The sequence below is a fragment of the Saccopteryx leptura genome, chromosome 7, assembly GCF_036850995.1.
Source record: "Saccopteryx leptura isolate mSacLep1 chromosome 7, mSacLep1_pri_phased_curated, whole genome shotgun sequence".
In the NCBI taxonomy this organism is placed as follows: Eukaryota; Metazoa; Chordata; class Mammalia; order Chiroptera; family Emballonuridae; genus Saccopteryx; species Saccopteryx leptura.
This window is the reverse complement of record NC_089509.1, coordinates 24,717,311-24,735,478: the sequence shown is the minus strand read 5'-3', so window position 1 is coordinate 24,735,478 and position 18,168 is coordinate 24,717,311. Positions and strand designations below refer to the sequence as shown.

The 18,168-nt window shown below is 37.6% G+C and overlaps 1 protein-coding gene across 1 annotated transcript in view; it reads left to right on the top strand.

Moving 5' to 3' along the window:
- LRP1B (LDL receptor related protein 1B) overlaps positions 1 to 18,168 on the top strand; it is a 2,108,848-nt gene that overhangs the window by 1,303,086 nt on the left and 787,594 nt on the right. The window lies entirely within an intron of this gene.

The window sequence follows — 18,168 nt, the reverse complement described above, 5'->3', positions numbered from 1 at the left end:
ACATATAAACATAGCCATTATTTTAACACCCCATCGGGACAAGCCTTGCTACAAAGACTGATGTGTGCCGATCCCTGAAACCTAAGCAGCTGGGACTCTGGGGGACCTCACGGGCACGGAACTCAACTTGGAATGGTCATCACAGGCTCCTGGGAGAAGGGCAGCTTTTCATCCAGGGGAAATGAACAACTACTAGCAGAAGCTGATCTCATTTGGCAAGGTTGAGAGGAAGTGGAACTCCATGATGTTTTTCTGTTTTCTGGTAGGACAACATTTCTAAACATGAATACATACCCAAACCTAACAGACATTAAGAAGTAGGTTTAGAATATTCTTAATGTATTGTGATGGGGTGGGATGGAAAGAGGAAAGGGAAGAAATATAAACTTTGAGTGTTGAAGTGAATGAACTAAATGCATACACATGAATCTAGAAATATCGGAGTTCGTGCTGCCTGTCATCAATTCAGCCAAATAAGTCGAGACAGGGATTGAATCTTTATGTGGAGCAGGGGTCCCCAAACTTTTTACACAGGGGGCCAGTTCACTGTCCCTTAGACCATTGGAGGGCCGGACTATAAAAAAAAACTATGAACAAATCCCTATGCACACTGCAAATATCTTATTTTAAAGTAAAAAAAAAAACAAAACAGGAACAAATACAATATTTAAAATAAAGAACAAGGAAATTTAAATCAACAAACTGACCAATATTTTAATGGGAACTATGCTCCTCTCACTGACCACCAATGAAAGAGGTGCCCCTTGCGGAAGTGCACCAGGGGCCAGATAAATGGCTTCAGGGGGCTGCATGCGGCCTGCAGGGCCGTAGTTTGGGGACCCCTGATGTGGAGTTTATTCAGATGGCTGGCAATCTGGAGAGATGGGGGTTACATTCCAAATTCATCTCAACGTTGTATCCCCAGCCAGCCTTTTTATAAGAGGAAGAAAAGCATAGGTAAGGGTTTTGCAATTTCAGGGCAGAGTTAATCAGAAAATAGTCAAAAAGTTAATTGGATCACAGTCAGAGGACCTTTCATCCTTGGAGCACAAAGGCCCAGTTTGCAGTTCCCTGGGCACAGAGGTGGATCACTCTCAGATCTCCTTAAGACTTGAGACTTACTCAGTTCCTGGAACAAATCCTTTACTTGCATTAATCATTAAGCCCACTGACCATAACCAAAGCCACCATTACTCAAGCTAAAATTGTAACTCTTGAGTTTCCCCTATAATACATAAAAACCCTTATAAAGCTAAGGGATCTTAGAGATGTTTTTGCTTTCTATTTATGGTTTAAATGCTCCCAAAGTGATCTATAAAACTGCATATGTGAGCATATCAGAATCTAGCTGAAATCCCTTCTGGATTCCAGGTGCCTTTAGTGTTAAATCCAAACCAGTTAGTAAAGCATACAAGGTCACTTAAGCTCTAGCCATTGGAAAACTTTTTAGCTTACTCTTTATCTTCTCTTTCCATCCCACACTACACAAAAATTTAATAATGCTGTTCACTTTCTTTTAGAGTATCTTTTGTTCCAGACCACTCTCCCCTCTATCTGACTCTTAATCTTCACTCAGAACTCGCTCTCATCTTATCCACTGTCATAAGATATGCTGGTCTGAACTCTGCATGTCCAGGCTACTTTTCCCCTGTGTCTGTTTCCATGGTGCTCTCTCCTACGGAAGCACTTAGGACAGTGCTTTGTAACGGAGCACATCACCTGATTCCCCATATACCTACTATTTTATGCTCTAAAGGTAAACATTATACCTTTTATTTTTCACCTGAACTCCAGCAAAAGCAGTTTCCTACTTCCACTGAAGCATTATTATATTTTTTTTATATAACAACCATTGAGAACTTTAATAATATAGATTAAATTATATCATCATTACTCCTCTGTTTCAAAATAGATAGATACCTTTTGAACTTATCTTATAATAGGTATTGATAAAACCCCTATCATATTCTCAGATCTCTTCCACTCACACAACCTCATTCACTTCCTTCTCTTTCTGGAAAAACAAAGACTTTGCTGCTTTAGATTCTTTGCATTTGTTATTCCCCTGCCTACCAGGAACCGTATTTCCAAATGCATAAGACGATCTCATGTATAAGACGCACATTAATTTTGAGGCTCGAAAGTTGAAAAAAAAATGTATCACATAAAGTTATTGAACTCTTTTTATTCATCATAAAATTTATACAACTCCTCATCACTGTCAAAACTTCCATCCATTAGCTTGTCTTCATCTGTGTCTGATGATGAATCACTGTCTTCAACAATGAGGCCAAAAACAAGCATGAAAAAGTGAGAAATGGAAGTAAAAATGTCTACAACTATTGTATAAGATGCACCCAGTTTTTAGATCCCAAATTTTTTAAAAAGAAAAAAAAAGTGTGTCTTATACATGGGGAAATATGGTATTTACCTTAACTTGCATGTCTGATTCTTTTCCTTAATTTGGGCTCAACTCAAATATTCCCTTCTCAGAGAGACTTCTCTAATCACCCTATCAGCATGTCCACTATGCATATCAAGGATGTTCAGAAAATACTTACACTTCTGCTTTTTGTTTGGAACACAATAAGATTGTACCTCTTAGAAACTTGTGGTTGGGTGGGGCCAAGATGATGGGTCCCCACTCAATGTGACTGACTTTGGCCAGTGAATTTTGATCAGAGGTGATGTGTGTTTTTGCTCGTAACATTCCTCTGATCCATTTTCTTCATAGTACTTAACTGCTTTAATCTAATTGATGTACTTTTATAACTACTTTTAAATGTCTACATGCTTTTTTCTCCCCTATATAAGTTCTGTGGGAACAGTAATATCTCTCTCTTATTCACTGTTTTATCCTAGTATTTAGAAAAATGCCTGGCACTTTGCAGTAAATATAAGTTTAAAGAGCAATTGAAGGAGGTATTGAGGCCAATATTCTCATTTTAAAGATTGTTGAACTATCTCTCTGCCACTAACTAGATGTGTAATCATGGGTAACATTACTCAACTTCTCTGACCGCTCAGATCAGTCTTCTTTCTTGATTAACAACCAACTGAAGAAACAAGCCCCAAAAAGGTAGATTGCCTCATGTAATCTGCAATTTATTTATTTTATTTATTTATTTATTTATTTTTTTGTATTTTTCTGAAGCTGGAAACGGGGAGAAACAGTCAGACAGACTCCTGCATGCGCCTGACCGGGATCCACCTGGCACGCCCACCAGGGGCGACACTCTGCCCACCAGGGGGCAATGCTCTGCCCCTCCGGGGCGTTGCTCTGCCGCGACCAGAGCCACTCTAGCGCCTGGGGCAGAGGCCAAGGAGCCATCCTCAGCACCCGGGCCATCTTTTCTCCAATGGAGCCTTGGCTGCGGGAGGGGAAGAGAGAGACAGAGAGGAAGGAGGGGGTGGGGTGGAGAAGCAAATGAGCGCTTCTCCTATGTGCCCTGGCCGGGAATCGAACCCGGGTCCCCCACACGCCAGGCTGACGCTCTACCGCTGAGCCAACCGGCCAGGGCTTTTTTTTTTTTTTTTTTTAATTTTTTAATTGTTAATTTTAGAGAGGAGAGGGAGAGACAGAGAGAGAGAAGGGGGGAGGAGCTGGAAGCATCAACTCCCATATGTGCCTTGACCAGGCAAGCCCAGGGTTTCACACTGGCAACCTCAGCATTTCCAGGTCGACGCTTTATCCACTGCGCCACCACAGGTCAGGCGCAATTTATTGATATCTGTTCATAAAAGACCAGATATACCTTTACCTTACAACAGAGTAAAATAAATATGAACTACTATTAGAAAAGAAATAAGCTAAACAGCAGTACTTTAAATATAAAAAGTAAATGAGTTTTTAGACACTTTTGATTACTATATGAGCTAACAGTTTTTTCATTCTTGAGCCTTTTAAGAAGGTAATAATAGTACAGTGGCAGAGAAAGCACGCTTTGAACCTTAATTACGTTAGCTCCAATCTCAACTCTGCTACATGTTATGTATACAGTAAAATTGTTTGTAGAAGAATGAAATCTTACCATTTGGAAAAGCATGGATGGACCTGGAGGGTATTATACTAAGAGAAATAAATCAGTCAGAGAAAGACACATACCATATGATTTCACTTTTTTATGGCATCTAATGAATAATACAAACAAACAAGACAGAAGCAAACAACTAGATACAGAGAACAGCCTGATGATTGCCAGAAGAAAGGTTTGGGGATTGGGTGAAAGAGGTGAAAAGTTGAGAAGTGCAGATTAGTATTTACAAAATAGTCATGGTGATGTTAAGTCCAACATAGGGAATACAGTCAAGAATAACATAATAATGCCTGACCAGGCAGTGGCGCAGTGGATAGAGGGTCGGACTGGGATGCGGAGAACCCAGGTTCGAGACCCCGAGGTCACTAGCTTGAGTGAAGGCTCATATGGTTTGAACAAAGCTCACCAGCTTGAGCCCAAGGTCGCTGGCTTGAGCAAGGGGTCACTCGGTCTGCTGTAGCCCCCCCCCCCGTCAAGACACATATGAGAAAGCAATCAACGAACAACTGAGGTGCTGCAACAAAGAATTGATGCTTCTCATCTCTCTCCCTCCCTGTCTGTCTGTCTGTCTGTCTCTCTCTCTCTGACTCTCTGCCACAAAAAAAAAAAAAAAAGGAATAACATAATAACCATATATGGGGCCAAGTAGGAGCTGGAAATATTAGGGAGAAAAATTTGTAAAGTATTAGATTGTCCAACCACTATGCTGTACATCTAAAACTAATACAAAATAATATTGACTATAAACCATAATTGAATAAAAATTAAAAAGAGAAAAAACTCCTGGCCACAGACAGTAGTGTGGGAATTGCTCGGGAAGAGGAGGGTCCGGGAAGCTGAGAGAGGGTTAGGGAAACAGGTAAGGCATGGAGGGTGGGCTGCGGGTGGGAAGCACACAATGCGCTGTACAGATGCCTTGCTATTGAATTGTTAACTTGAAACCAGTATAATTTATTAAATAGTGTAATCCCCAATAAATTCAATAAAAAAGAAAAAAATTAAAAAATAAAATAAAATAAAAAAAGACTGTTTGGACATTTACCAAACAATAATTATTTTGTAATTTTAGTTTCTGTGAAACAGAGTGGTCTCAATAAGCAGTTTTACTTATTTATTATTAATCAGACTCAATAGAAGCAGATGGGTGAATTTTTTTCACTATATAACTGTATATACATCCTTATATAACTATATATTGTATTTTCTTCCTCAGACTATCCCCTTATTTTGAAACTCTTGCAATCTCATAGTTTGTGCTGCTCCTGAGTGGATAGTATACTAGCCTACAGAGTTTCAGAATGGTTAGTTTAAGAAGAAAAAGAAAGAAAAAGAAAAAAGAAAAGTATAGCCTCAGGGAGATATCACATTTTAAATTTAAAATACGTATATTTATTTAGCATAAGAAAACAAATGACTAGATTCACCTATAAATCACAAACAGATAAACCAAACAATGCCAGACAATGCAAATAAAATGTGAATGGAATTTTAAAGCATTTGGGACAGTAGCAGCATGTTCTCTCCCTTCAGAGACTCTGCTCTGATCTGTGTGACCACAAATTATTCTTGGCTGTAAATAAAGTTGAGCTAAAAATCTAGTGCACTAGATATATAGTTACCATACTGCTGAATCAGGAGAAGTACCATGTTCCCAAAGCAACAATTTATCTTTTGCAAGTCTCTTTTTGAATCAGGTTAATCTATCTAGATTTCTGAGTTTACATAATCTACTTCTTGAGAATTTCCCAATATATCATTGAGTTAATAGTTGAGGAACATTATTTAAAAGAAGTATATCTTTGAAACGAAATCTAAAGTATGTGTATAAGAGTTAAAACATTACTCTTACAACAATTAAACACAAAATTTCTTCTATTATTATTGATATGTTTAAGGTAACATGGTTTCTAAAGAAATAAAAGATGGGTAAAGGAATAGAAATTAGAGTAAAATTTGGTATGTGGTATATAATTTTATTTAAGCCAATAAAGTGTTTCCTAAATTAGCTATTTTTAAATGTATAATATGTTGCTTCTTTTCAAAATTTTCTTGCATATCACTATTCTGATTATTTATTTTTCTAGCCCTCTGATCATTTTCAGAAAAAACTTAAGCTATAAACTTGAAATATTAAAGGTTATAAACAGGAAGGATTTTTTAAAAGGCAGAATATGGTTTAGTAATATAAATAAATCTGAGGATCAGATTGATCCAAACGAATACATATTATGAAAAATAATTCATAAATTTGACTGTAAATTCTAAGAAGCTATTGCAGAGAAAAATTATGAGTTGGAGGATTATTCACAAGTATCTATAAAAAGGACTCATAAAGAAGTAAACTAAGTTTTAAAAAAGAGTAAAATGAGCATCAATATGAAAGCAGGGGTGAATTAAAAATGTTACAGAGCTTTCTGAAAGTATTTTCCTGAAGTATTTCAGAAACAAAAGAAAATGTAGTGAGCAGTGGCCCTATTGTCCACCTCCACCAAGGGAAAAAATGTGCTAAGGAAGAAAACAATAGAAATGAATATCGTTCTCTTTTCTTTATTGCAGGAAGCTGTTAATACAATTCGGCCCAGTCCCATGTAAATCAGGTAGCAGTGTTTACAAGGATGTGAGCCCAAGAATCTTATTACTTTCAAGGAACTTAAAAATCTAGATTTTTTAAAGAAAAATTTTATATTCTTAAAAAGTAAATAATGTATTTGCCAAATTAAGTATACTGAGGGACAGATTTAATTTATGGCTGCCAATCTTCACTCTTACTTTAGAGAAGGTACAAAAATCAATAGACTGTACTTTCCATTATTTATGATTTGAAATCACTGAGCAACAATTACCTGAAATAATGCTTTTATATGTTATTTGTTGAGTTTGTACTAGAGGTTATAAAATTCACCTGAGCTAAGGTTTGTTTTGTTTTCAAGGAAGGTTAAGTAGTAGAAAAAAGAAGTAAAACTTCTTCACCATAGAATTACTTAGAGCTTGACCTGTGGTGGTGCAGTGAATAATGCATTTGACATAGAATGCTGAGGTCGCCAATTCAAAATTCTGGACTTGCTCAGCCAAGGCACATGCTGAAAGCAACTATGAGCTGATGCTTCCTGCTCCTCCCCTGCCTCTTTCTCTTTCTCTTCTATCTCAAAAATCAATAAAAATCTCCCCTGACCAAGTGGTACCACAGGGGATAGAGCATCAGATTGGGGTGTAGAGGCCCCAGGTTTGAAACCCCGAGGTCGCCAGCTTGAGCGATCATCTCTCTGGTTTGAGCACAGCTCACCAGCTTGAACCCAAGGTCTCTGTCTTTAGCAATGGGTCACTGGTATGCTGTAGCCCCCTGGTCAAGGCACATAAGAGGAATCAATCAATGAACAACTAAGAAGCCGCAACAAAGAATTGATGCTTCTCATCTCTCTCCCTTCCTGTCTGTCTATTCTTATCTGCCCCTCTTTCTGTCTCTCTCTCTGTCAACCCCCCCCCAAAAAAAAAACTATTAAGATCTTTTAAAAATTAAAAAAAGAACCACTTACAGAGCTGAATGACCTTGGAACTCCACTTGATTTTCTCCTTTCTTTTTTCAGAACACTGAAATCACATAAGACTTAAATTACCTTGAAAAAGATTCTAGGCTTAAAGACTTCATAATATCTTTTTTTTAATTAAAGAATTTATTTTTAGTTTACATTCAATATTATTTTGAATTATTTTCAAGTATACAGCATGGTGCTTAAACAATCATATACTTTACAAAGTGTCTCCACCCAATATTTTCAATATTCACCTGTCACCATACATAGTTATTACAAAACTAACCATATTTCCTAATGTTGTAATTTACATTCCTGTGACTATTCTGTAACGTGAAACCAGCCCCATCATTCTTTCCCACTGCAGGGGTTAGGCTATACTGTTAAATAGGGCACTATACAGATACTAAATTAAATACAGTGGAAAGTTCCTACATCACATTCCACATGTATCTTACAAATGTACAGAGACTCTGCCATTTTTATTGATTGTGTATATGTACTCATTTTCTTTTAAAAAGAAGACTCAATATATCTGAAGTTAGGTTGATTTGGATTACTAGGAAAGTAGAAACAAAGTCTCTGGTATTGTAAGGGACTTCAAACAGCCTAAATTTAGTGCCTTCTCTATAAATTGAGTGTGATTATTATGTGTTCTTGGCACCGGTTACTTTTAGAAATTAGTTCTGTAGGTTGTCTGTGAATTTGAACTTTTTTTCTATTTTTGGTTTTGTTTTTATCTCTGTTTGTTTGCTTTTGTTTTTGTTTTTCGTGAGCAATGTGCAGAAAGGGAGACAGACTCCTGAGTGCAGCCCAGCAACCCTGTCTAGGACCAGTGCTTGAGTACCAAGCTATTTTTAGTGCCTGAGGCTGACATGCTGTAACTGAGCTATCCTCAGTGCCCTGCTAGAGTCACACCAATGGAGCCACTGGTTGCAGGATGGGAAGAAGCAGAGAAGGGGGAGAAGAAGGGAGAGAGAAGTAAATGGTTACTTTCCTGAGTGTCCTGACTGGGAATTGAACCCGTAATGTTCATGAACCAGGCCTATGCTCTACCTATTGAGCCACAGGCCAGGGCCTGAATTCCTATTTTCTATCAACAGATTTATTCTTGCTTCATCAAAGATATTTTTCTACTTTTTACTTTGTATTGTTGGTTATTTGTTATTTCATCATTACTGCACTCTTAGAATACTTGGGAAGGAGAGTCAAGAGTCAAGTCATTCTTGGGCACCTTATATTTCATCACCTAAAATATAGTAGTTCTTGAACATCTTTAAGAAAAAATTATAAACCAAACTTTTTATATCATAAAAATAACAGCACTACAAAATCTTGTAGTTATAGTAATAATTTATGGATATCCAATTTATTCCTCAAAGCAACCCTGCAGACTCTCCACTGTCCAGGTAGAGAGTAAATAGAAGTCTTAAAAGATTAAGCAGCTGCCTTGGTGATATAATTGTTATTATTAGCTTTGACCCTAAATTATTCTAATTTTAGTTCTTAACCACATGATCCGTACTGAACCAGCACATTAATTAAGTAATGGGTAACTCACATGGACCTGTTTCAAATATATTGTAATGCTATAGATAATTGCTAATTGTTATTATGGACATGAAGATTAATTGGCGGATTACTTTGTAGGACAATAAATTTGTTACATTAAAACTTTGGTATAGAAAGAATATATACTAAAATCTCTATTGTGCAACAGAATTTAGAAGTGCTTCTTACAATATCACATTATATTAGAAATTTAAAAATTTAATACATTGCTGATTAAAATCAAATTATTCAATTGTGGTCCTGACTGGTTGGCTTAGTGGTAGAGCGTTGGCCTGGTATATGGATGTCCTGGGTTTGATTCCTGGTCAGGGCACACAGGAGAAGCATCCATCTGCTTCTCTACCCCTCCCCCTCTTGCTTCTCTCTCTCTCTCCCCCCCTCCTGTAGCCATGGCTCAACTGGAGTGAGTTGGCCCGGGCGTTGAAGCTGGCTCCAAGGTCATTGCCTCAGGTGCAAAGAAGAGCTGGCTGCTGAGCAGCAGAGCAGTGCCCCACATGGGCAGATCATGTTCCCCTAGTGGGCTTGCTGGGTGGATCCTGGTCAGGGTGTATGCGGAAGTCTGTCTCTGCTTCCCCTCCTCTCAATAAATAAAAAATAAAAATTAAAAAATATTATTCAATTTTACCATGAAATATCTATATCTCCAAAATTTTTATTTTCTTATTTCTTATGCTTACCTGAACATTTGTAACTTATGTTTTTACTTGTCAGGTTTTGAGGAATAGAGTATCTGGATTCTGTATAAATTATTAATTAATAAATTAACTTTGAATATATAATAACTCATTAAATAATTATATGTCTGCTGTGATTTTATTTTTTATTTGTTTTATTTTTTAATAATTTTATTTTTTTAATGGGGTGACATAAATAAATCAGGATACATATATTCAAAGATAACAAGTCCAGGTTATCTTGTCATTCAATTATGTTGCATACCCACCACCCAAAGTCAGATTGTCCTCTGTCACCTTCTATCTTGTTTTCTTTGTGCCCCTCCCCACCCCCTTTCCCTCTCCCATTCCCCCCTCCCCCCCGTAACCACCACACTCTTATCAATGTCTCTTAGTTTCACTATTATGTCCCACCTACGTATGGAATAATACAGTTCCTGGTTTTTTTCTGATTTACTTATTTCGCTTCGTATCATGTTATCAAGATCCCACCATTTTGCTGTAAATGTTCCGATGCCATCATTTCATATGGCTGAGTAGTATTCCATAGTGTATATGTGCCACATCTTCTTTATCCAGTCATCTATTGATGGGCTTTTTGGTTGTTTCCATGTCCTGGCCACTGTGAACAATGCTGCAATAAACATGGGGCTGCATGTGTCTTTACGTATCAATGTTTCTGAGTTTTTGGGATATATACCCAGTAGAGGGATTGCTGGGTCATAAGGTAGTTCTATTTTCAGTTTTTTGAGGAACCACCATACTTTCTTCCATAATGGTTGTACTACTTTACATTCCCACCAACAGTGGATGAGGGTTCCTTTTTCTCCACAGCCTCTCCAACATTTGCTATTACCTGTCTTGCTAATAACAGCTAATCGAACAGGTGTGAGGTGGTATCTCATTGCCGTTTTGATTTGCATTTCTCTAATAGCTAAAGAAGATGAGCATCTTTTCATATATCTGTTGGCCATTTGTATTTCTTCCTGGGAGAAGTGTCTATTCATATCCTCTTCCCATTTTTTTATTGGATTGGTTGTTTGTTTGTTGTTGAGTTTTATGAGTTCTTTGTATATTTTGGATATTAGGCCCTTATCTGAGCTGTTGTTTGAAAATATCATTTCCCATTTAGTTGGCTTTCTGTTTATTTTATCAGTTTCTCTTGCTGAGCAAAAACTTCTTAGTCTGATGTAGTCCCATTCATTAATTTTTGCCTTCACTTCTCTTGCCTGTGGAGTCAAATTCATAAAATGCTCTTTAAAACCCAGGTCCATGAGTTGAGTACCTATGTCTTCTTCTATGTACTTAATTGTTTCAGGTCTTATGTTTAGATCTTTGATCCATTTTGAGTTAATTTTAGTACAGGGGGACAAACTGTAGTCCAGTTTCATTCTTTTGCATGTGGCTTTCCAGTTTTCCCAGCACCATTTATTGAAGAGGCTTTCTTTTCTCCATTGTGTGTTGTTGGCCCCTTTATCAAAAATTATTTGACTATATATATGTGGTTTTATTTCTGGACTTTCTATTCTGTTCCATTGGTCTGAGTGTCTATTTTTCTGCCAATACCATGCTGTTTTGATTGTCGTGGCCCTATAATATAGTTTGAAGTCAGGTATTGTAATGCCCCCAGCTTCATTTTTTTTCTTTAGGATTGCTTTGGCTATTCGGGGTTTTTTATAGTTCCATATAAATCTGATGATTTTTTGCTCTATTTCTTTAAAAAACGTCATTGGAAGTTTGATGGGAATTGTATTAAATTTGTATATTGCTTTGGGTAATATAGCCATCTTGATTATATTTATTCTTCCTAGCCAAGAACAAGGTATATTCTTCCAACTCATTATATCTTTTTCGATTTCCCTTAACAATGGTTTATAGTTTTCATTATATAAGTCCTTTACATTTTTTGTTATGTTTATTCCTAAGTATTTTATTTTTTTTGTTGCAATCATGAAGGGGATTATTCTTTTGAGTTCCTTCTCAGTTGTTTCATTGTTGGCATATAGAAAGGCTATTGACTTCTGTATGTTAATTTTGTATCCTGCGACCTTACTGTATTGGCTTATTGTTTCTAGTAGTCTTTTTGTGGATTCTTTGGGGTTTTCGATGTATCGGATCATATCATCTGCAAAACTGATACCTTTACTTCTTCTTTTCCGATATGGATGCCTTTTATTTCTTTGTCTTGTCTGATTGCTCTGGCTAGAACCTCTAGTACCACATTAAATAAGAGTGGAGAGAGTGGACAACCCTGTCTTGTTCCTGATTTAAGGGGGAAAGCTTTCAGTTTAGTGCCATTTAATATAATGTTAGCTGATGGTTTATCATATATGGCCTTTATCATGTTGAGATATTTTCCTTCTATACCCATTTTGTTGAGATTCTTAAACATAAAATTGTGTTGTATTTTATCGAAAGCCTTTTCTGCATCTATTGATAAGATCATGTGGTTTTTGTTCTTTGTTTTGTTGATATGGTGTATACGTTAACCGTTTTACGTATGTTGAACCATCCTTGAGATTCTGGGATGAATCCCACTTGATCATGATGTATTTTTTTTTAATATGTTGTTGTATTCGATTTGCTAGTATTTTGTTTAGTATTTTAGCATCTGTATTCATTAGAGATATTGGTCTGTAGTTTTCTTTTTTTGTGCCATCCTTGCCTGGTTTTGGTATGAGGGTTATGTTGGCCTCATAAAATGTGTTTGGAAGTATTGCTTCTTCTTCAATTTTTTGGAAGACTTTGAGTAGAATAGGAACCAAGTCTTCTTTGAATGTTTGATAAAATTCGCTTGTATAGCCGTCAGGGCCTGGACTTTTATTTTGGGGGAGGATTTTAATGGTTTTCTCTATTTCTTCTCTACTGATAGGTCTGTTTAGGCTTTCGGCTTCTTCTTGACTCAGTCTAGGAAGGTTGTATTGTTCTAGGAATTTATCCATTTCTTCTGGGTTGTTGAATTTAGTGGCATAAAGTTTTTCATAGTATTCTAAAATAATTCTTTGTATATCTACGGTGTCCGTGGTGATTTCTCCTCTTTCATTTTGGATTTTGTTTATATGAGTTCTTTCTCTTTTTTCCTTGTTAAGTCTTGCCAAGAGTTTGTCAATTTTGTTGAGCTTTTCAAAGAACCAGCTCCTTGTTCTATTAATTTTTCTATAGTTTTTCTGTTCTCTAATTCATTTATTTCTGCTCTGATTTTTATTATCTCCTTTCTGCGGCTGGTTTTGGGTTGTCTTTGTTCTTCTTTTTCTAGTTCCTTAAGGTGGGAAGTTAAGTGGTTCACTTGGGCTCTCTCTTGTTTGTTCATATATGCCTGAAGTGATATGAACTTCCCTCTTATTACTGCTTTTGCTGCATCCCATAGATTCTGATATGTCGTATTGTCATTTTCATTAGTCTGTATATATCTTTTGATCTCTGCACTTATTTCTTCTTTGACCCATTCATTTTTTAAAAGTATGTTGTTTAGTTTCCACATTTTTGTGGGATTTTTTCCTCTTTTTTGCAGTTCAATTCTAGTTTCAAGACTTTATGATCAGAAAATATGCTTGGTACAACTTCGATTTTTCTGAATTTGCTGATGTTGTTTTTGTGGCCCAACATATGGTCAATTCTTGAGAATGATCCATGTACACTGGAGAAAAATGTATACTCAGTCACTTTGGGATAAAATGTCCTGTAGATGTCTATCATATCCAGGTGCTCTAGTGTTTTGTTTAAGGCCACTATGTCTTTGCTGATTCTCTGTTTGGATGACCGATCTAGAGCCGTCAGCGGTGTATTGAGGTCTCCAAGTATGATTTTGTTTTTGTCAGTTTTTGTTTTAAGATCAATAAGTAGCTGTCTTATATATTTTCGTGCTCCTTGGTTTGGTGCATATATATTAAAAATTTTTATGTCTTCTTGATTCAGTGTCCCCTTAGCCATTATGAAATGGCCATTTTTGTCTCTGAGTACTTTTCCTGTCTTCTAGTCAGCATTATCCGATATGAGTATTGCTACACCTGCTTTTTTTTTGATGTTATTTGCTTGGAGTATTGTTTTCCAGCCTTTCACTTTGAATTTGTTTCTATCCTTGTTACTTAGGTGAGTTTCCTGTAGGCAGCATACAGTTGGATTTTCTTTTTTAATACATTCTGCTACTCTGTGCCTTTTTATTGGTGAGTTTAATCCATTTACAAGTAGTGTAATTATTGATACTTGTGAGTTCCCTATTGCCATTTTATATCTTGCTTTCTGTTAGTTTTGTGTCTGGTTTGATCCTTCTCTTTCGTTTTTCTATCTTTTGTTTTTATTTGGTTGTATTCCGTACATCTTTCCTCTGTTGCTATCTTTTTTATCTCATGTGCTTCTGTGGTGGTTTTTTCAATGGTGGTTACCTTTGAGTAATGAAAAGGGTCCCTACCCTGTTCATTGTAGCGAACTATTTTGTGAGTACTTTTGCACTCCATCGTCCTTTGCTACTGTTAATCTCCATCTTCTCCCCCTCTTTCTTTTTGTTGTCACAGTTAAAATTTGGTTTTATTGTGCTCTTCTTGGAGCTTTTACTTGTGGCTCTGTTAATTTTTTTGTTCTTTGTTTCTGATTGGAGAACCCCCTTTAGTAATTCCTGGAGTGGGGGTTTTCTGATGATAAATTCCCTCATCTTTTCTGTATCTGTGACTGTTTTTATTTCTCCTTCATATTTGAAGGATAGCTTTGATGGGTATAGTATTCGTGGCTGAAAGTTCCTCTCTTTCAGGACTTTAAATATTGGGGTCCACTCTCTTCTAGCTTGTAGAGTTTCTGCTGAGAAATCTGATGATAATCTAATGGGCCTTCCTTTATATGTTGTACTCTTCTTTTCCCTGGCTGCCTTGAGAATTTTTTCTTTGCTGTTGGTTTGTGTCAATTTCATTATGATATGCCTTGGAGTAGGTTTGTTGGGGTTAAGAAAACTCGGAGTTCTGTTTGCTTCTTGAACTTGTGGCTTTAGTTCTTTCCACAGGCTTGGTAAGTTCTCATCTATTATTTGTTTTAGGATGTTCTCCATTCCATTTTCTCTCTCTTCTCCCTCTGATATACCTATTATTCTTATGTTATTCTTTTTGATGGAGTCAGATAATTCTTGTAGGGCTATCTCATTTTTTTTAATTTTTGAGTCTCTTTCTTCTCTCTGTTGTGCCTCAAGTTGTTTGTCTTCTATTTAACTAATCCTCTCTTCTATCTGACCTGTTCTATTAGCTAAGCTTGTTTCTTCGTTTTTCAGCTCGTGAATTGAATTTTTCATCTCTGTTTGATTTGTTTTTATAGTTTCAATTTCCTTGGACATATATTCTTTGTGTTCATTGAGTTGTTTTCTGAGCTCCCTAAATTGCCTTTCTGTGTTTTCTTGTATATCTTGGAGGATTTTTATGATTTCTATCTTGAATTCTCTGTCATTTAGCTCCAAGTTTTCCAATATATTAAATTTTTTCTCCATAGATTTTTCCTCATCTAGCTGTGTTACCTCTCTTTCTTTTGTATCCATGATATTCGATTTTCTCTTCCTTAATGGCATTTGAGGGTGGTTTTGTTGATAGTATTAATGAGATTTAATGAAGAATAAGAAGTTAAAAAAAATAATAAAAAAAATAAAAAATCGAAAAGAGTTGTTTTTTAAAAAAAAAAATAATGAAATAAAGAAAAATAAAATAAAATAAAATTTTTTTAAAAAGGAAATTATTCCCCCCCCTCCTTTTTTCCTCTCCTCTCCTCTCCCCTCTTTCTTGAGAAAATCTTGTGGTGAACTGTGAATTATAACAAACAGTGCCTGTGATGGAGGGCCTGATTGGGGAAAAGGAATAAAGGGGCAAAAAAAAAAAAAAGAAAAAAAAAGAGAAACGAAAAAAAAGAAAACAAAAAAAAAGAGCGTATGGACCCACAAAAAGCAAATAAGGAAAAAATTTGGGTCAAGAATAAAATGATTTGCTTTTAGGAGTTGGTTGTCTAAGAGTTATGATGAGAGGAATAAGAGGAAAACGGAAAAATGGGGGGACAAATTAAAAAATTACTATTGTATTTAGTGGAACAAAAACTAGATAAAATGGAGAGCCAGGGATGGGAGCACTGCTAGTGAGTTAAAAAGGTGAAGTAAAACCCCCCCAAAATGCCACAAACATAAGTTTGAGTCCCAGATAAGATAATTTTTTTGTTATTGAGGTTTGAATGAGAGGAGATGTAAAGGAGAAAGGAAGAAACTAATATAGAGGGAGAAAAGAAAGAGAGAGAGAGAAAAAAAGAGGGAACCACTAAAAGAAGAAAAAAGAAAGGAGAGAGAGAGACAGAGAGAGTTAAGGGTTTTGGAGTGCAACCCTCATAGAGAGAAAGGAAGAGAAGAGAAAAGATTATGGGAGATGTAACACTTGTGGGTAGTGTAGTTCAAGGAGAGGAGAGAGTAAGACCGGCAGAGAGTTAATTGGCCAAATTGGAGGAGGAAAAAAAGTATCAAGAATGAAGATAAGAGAAACAAACGAACAAATATAATAAAATGGGATAGGTTATAAAGTCTGCAGATTATTCTTGATTTTGAGAGGTTATCTTCTTGCTTTTTCTTTTCTCTCCCTCTTCCTGGTCAGTGACTCTGTACCCCGGGTTCTGCCCCTTTGGCACGCTCAGGTAGAGGTTTGCAGTTGATAAGTCTCTATGGCAATGTCATGTATTGTGCTTTAGTCTCGTTGGCAGTCGAGGCTCATTAGCATTTATAGGCTCCGACAGTGAGAGAGTCCGTGTTCCTGGAGCCTTTCTCCTAGTCTTTCCTTCCTGAATTAGTAGCCTGATAATCCAGCTATTGGGTTGCTGCTGCCTCTGCCTGGATAGTAAGAGGCTCAAAGAGCTGGCAACTCCCCACTCTATTTCCACTCAGCACAGGGCTCTGGGTAAGGCTCAGTCAGTCAGAGCTGCTAGCATAATCAGGCGGGCTTTCCGCCCACTCAAAGACCTCTGGCTCTGTCTGCCACTCTGTCCAGTAACACAGGCGGGCGCCCACTTCCGGGTCGCTTGGAGGAAACTCTCACTCACTGGCTGCGCGCGCAGACCAGGATATCCGGCCAGCAGTCTCACGCTCTGAGTGAAACCCCCAACCGCAGGAAAAAGTTGGAGCGTTGGAATTGAGTCTCGCTCCGTCCCCGTGCGCGGCTTTTGCAAGGCGCTGGGGCGGCCCGAGATTCTGCTTTGGCCCACACAAAGGCCCCTGACTCTGCCCCTCTGTGCGATAATACGGGCGCGCACTGCCGAGGCACTCGGAGGAATCTCTCATTCACTATCTGCACGTGCAAACCAGGATATGAGGCTGGCCGCGTTTCCCTCTGAGTGAAACCCCCTCCAGCACAGAAAATCTCCACCGTTGGAATTAGTTCTCACTCCCTCCCGTGCGTGGCTTTCACAGGGCGCTGGGGCTGCCCAGAGACTCTGCCCTCGGCCCACAGAAAGGCCTCTGACCCTGCCTCTCTGTGGGGCAACACGGGCACCCACTCTCAGAGCCTAGGAAGAAATCTCTCGCCCACTAACTGCGCGCACGCCCACCAGGAGACTGGGTAAAATGGCCGCCCCGCTTGTCTTTCTTTGTTTGGGTTTGGCGCGAGTGTTAGCTTGTATTGCCCGGGTTGCCACAGGATCAGTTTTTCCTCGGCTTGGATCTCCGTGCCACAGCCTGGTTCGGCCGTTTTTGCCGCGGCCTGGATCTATTCACACCCTTTGCCCGCCTCAGTTTCTATATTCACAGTTACCAGAGAAAGCCGCCCTGTTTAGGTTAGTGAGGAAGGAGGAGCATTTCTTACTCCGAATTCCTTCGGGTTTGGTTATATATTTAGCCAATTTTTCACTCGACCATACCTTTGGGTGTATTGCGAAGCATCTGGAGGCTCCAAGTATAGGTTTTTCTGTTTCTGGTTGAAGATCTTGTTGAGTTTTAGGGGAGATTTATCGGTATCGCTTCCTACCCCGCCATTACTCTGACGTCATCTCTGCTGTGATTTTAGACCAGAAATCTTATACCCCAATAAATTTGGGATTATTATAGTGTTTTTAGCTTATTTGATTTTAAATTTTTGGGGTATTATCCTTCAAATATTCTGTGAGCCAGAAATACTTCCTTTTTTACTTAGTTACCTCATAAGAGTTCAAAAGAAATTATCTATAGAAGTATCAAAAGATTGACCAGTGTCAATATTTAGAGTACAATGTGAAACTTATTTATGTGACAATGAGAAAAGCCTCTCAAAGATCTCTTTCTTAGGACACTAGTTAAAATCACTCATTATCTTCCTTGCTCTAAACCTTATTCCTATCCCATATGACAATTTAAGGAATTCTGTAGGAGACCAGAAACATTTT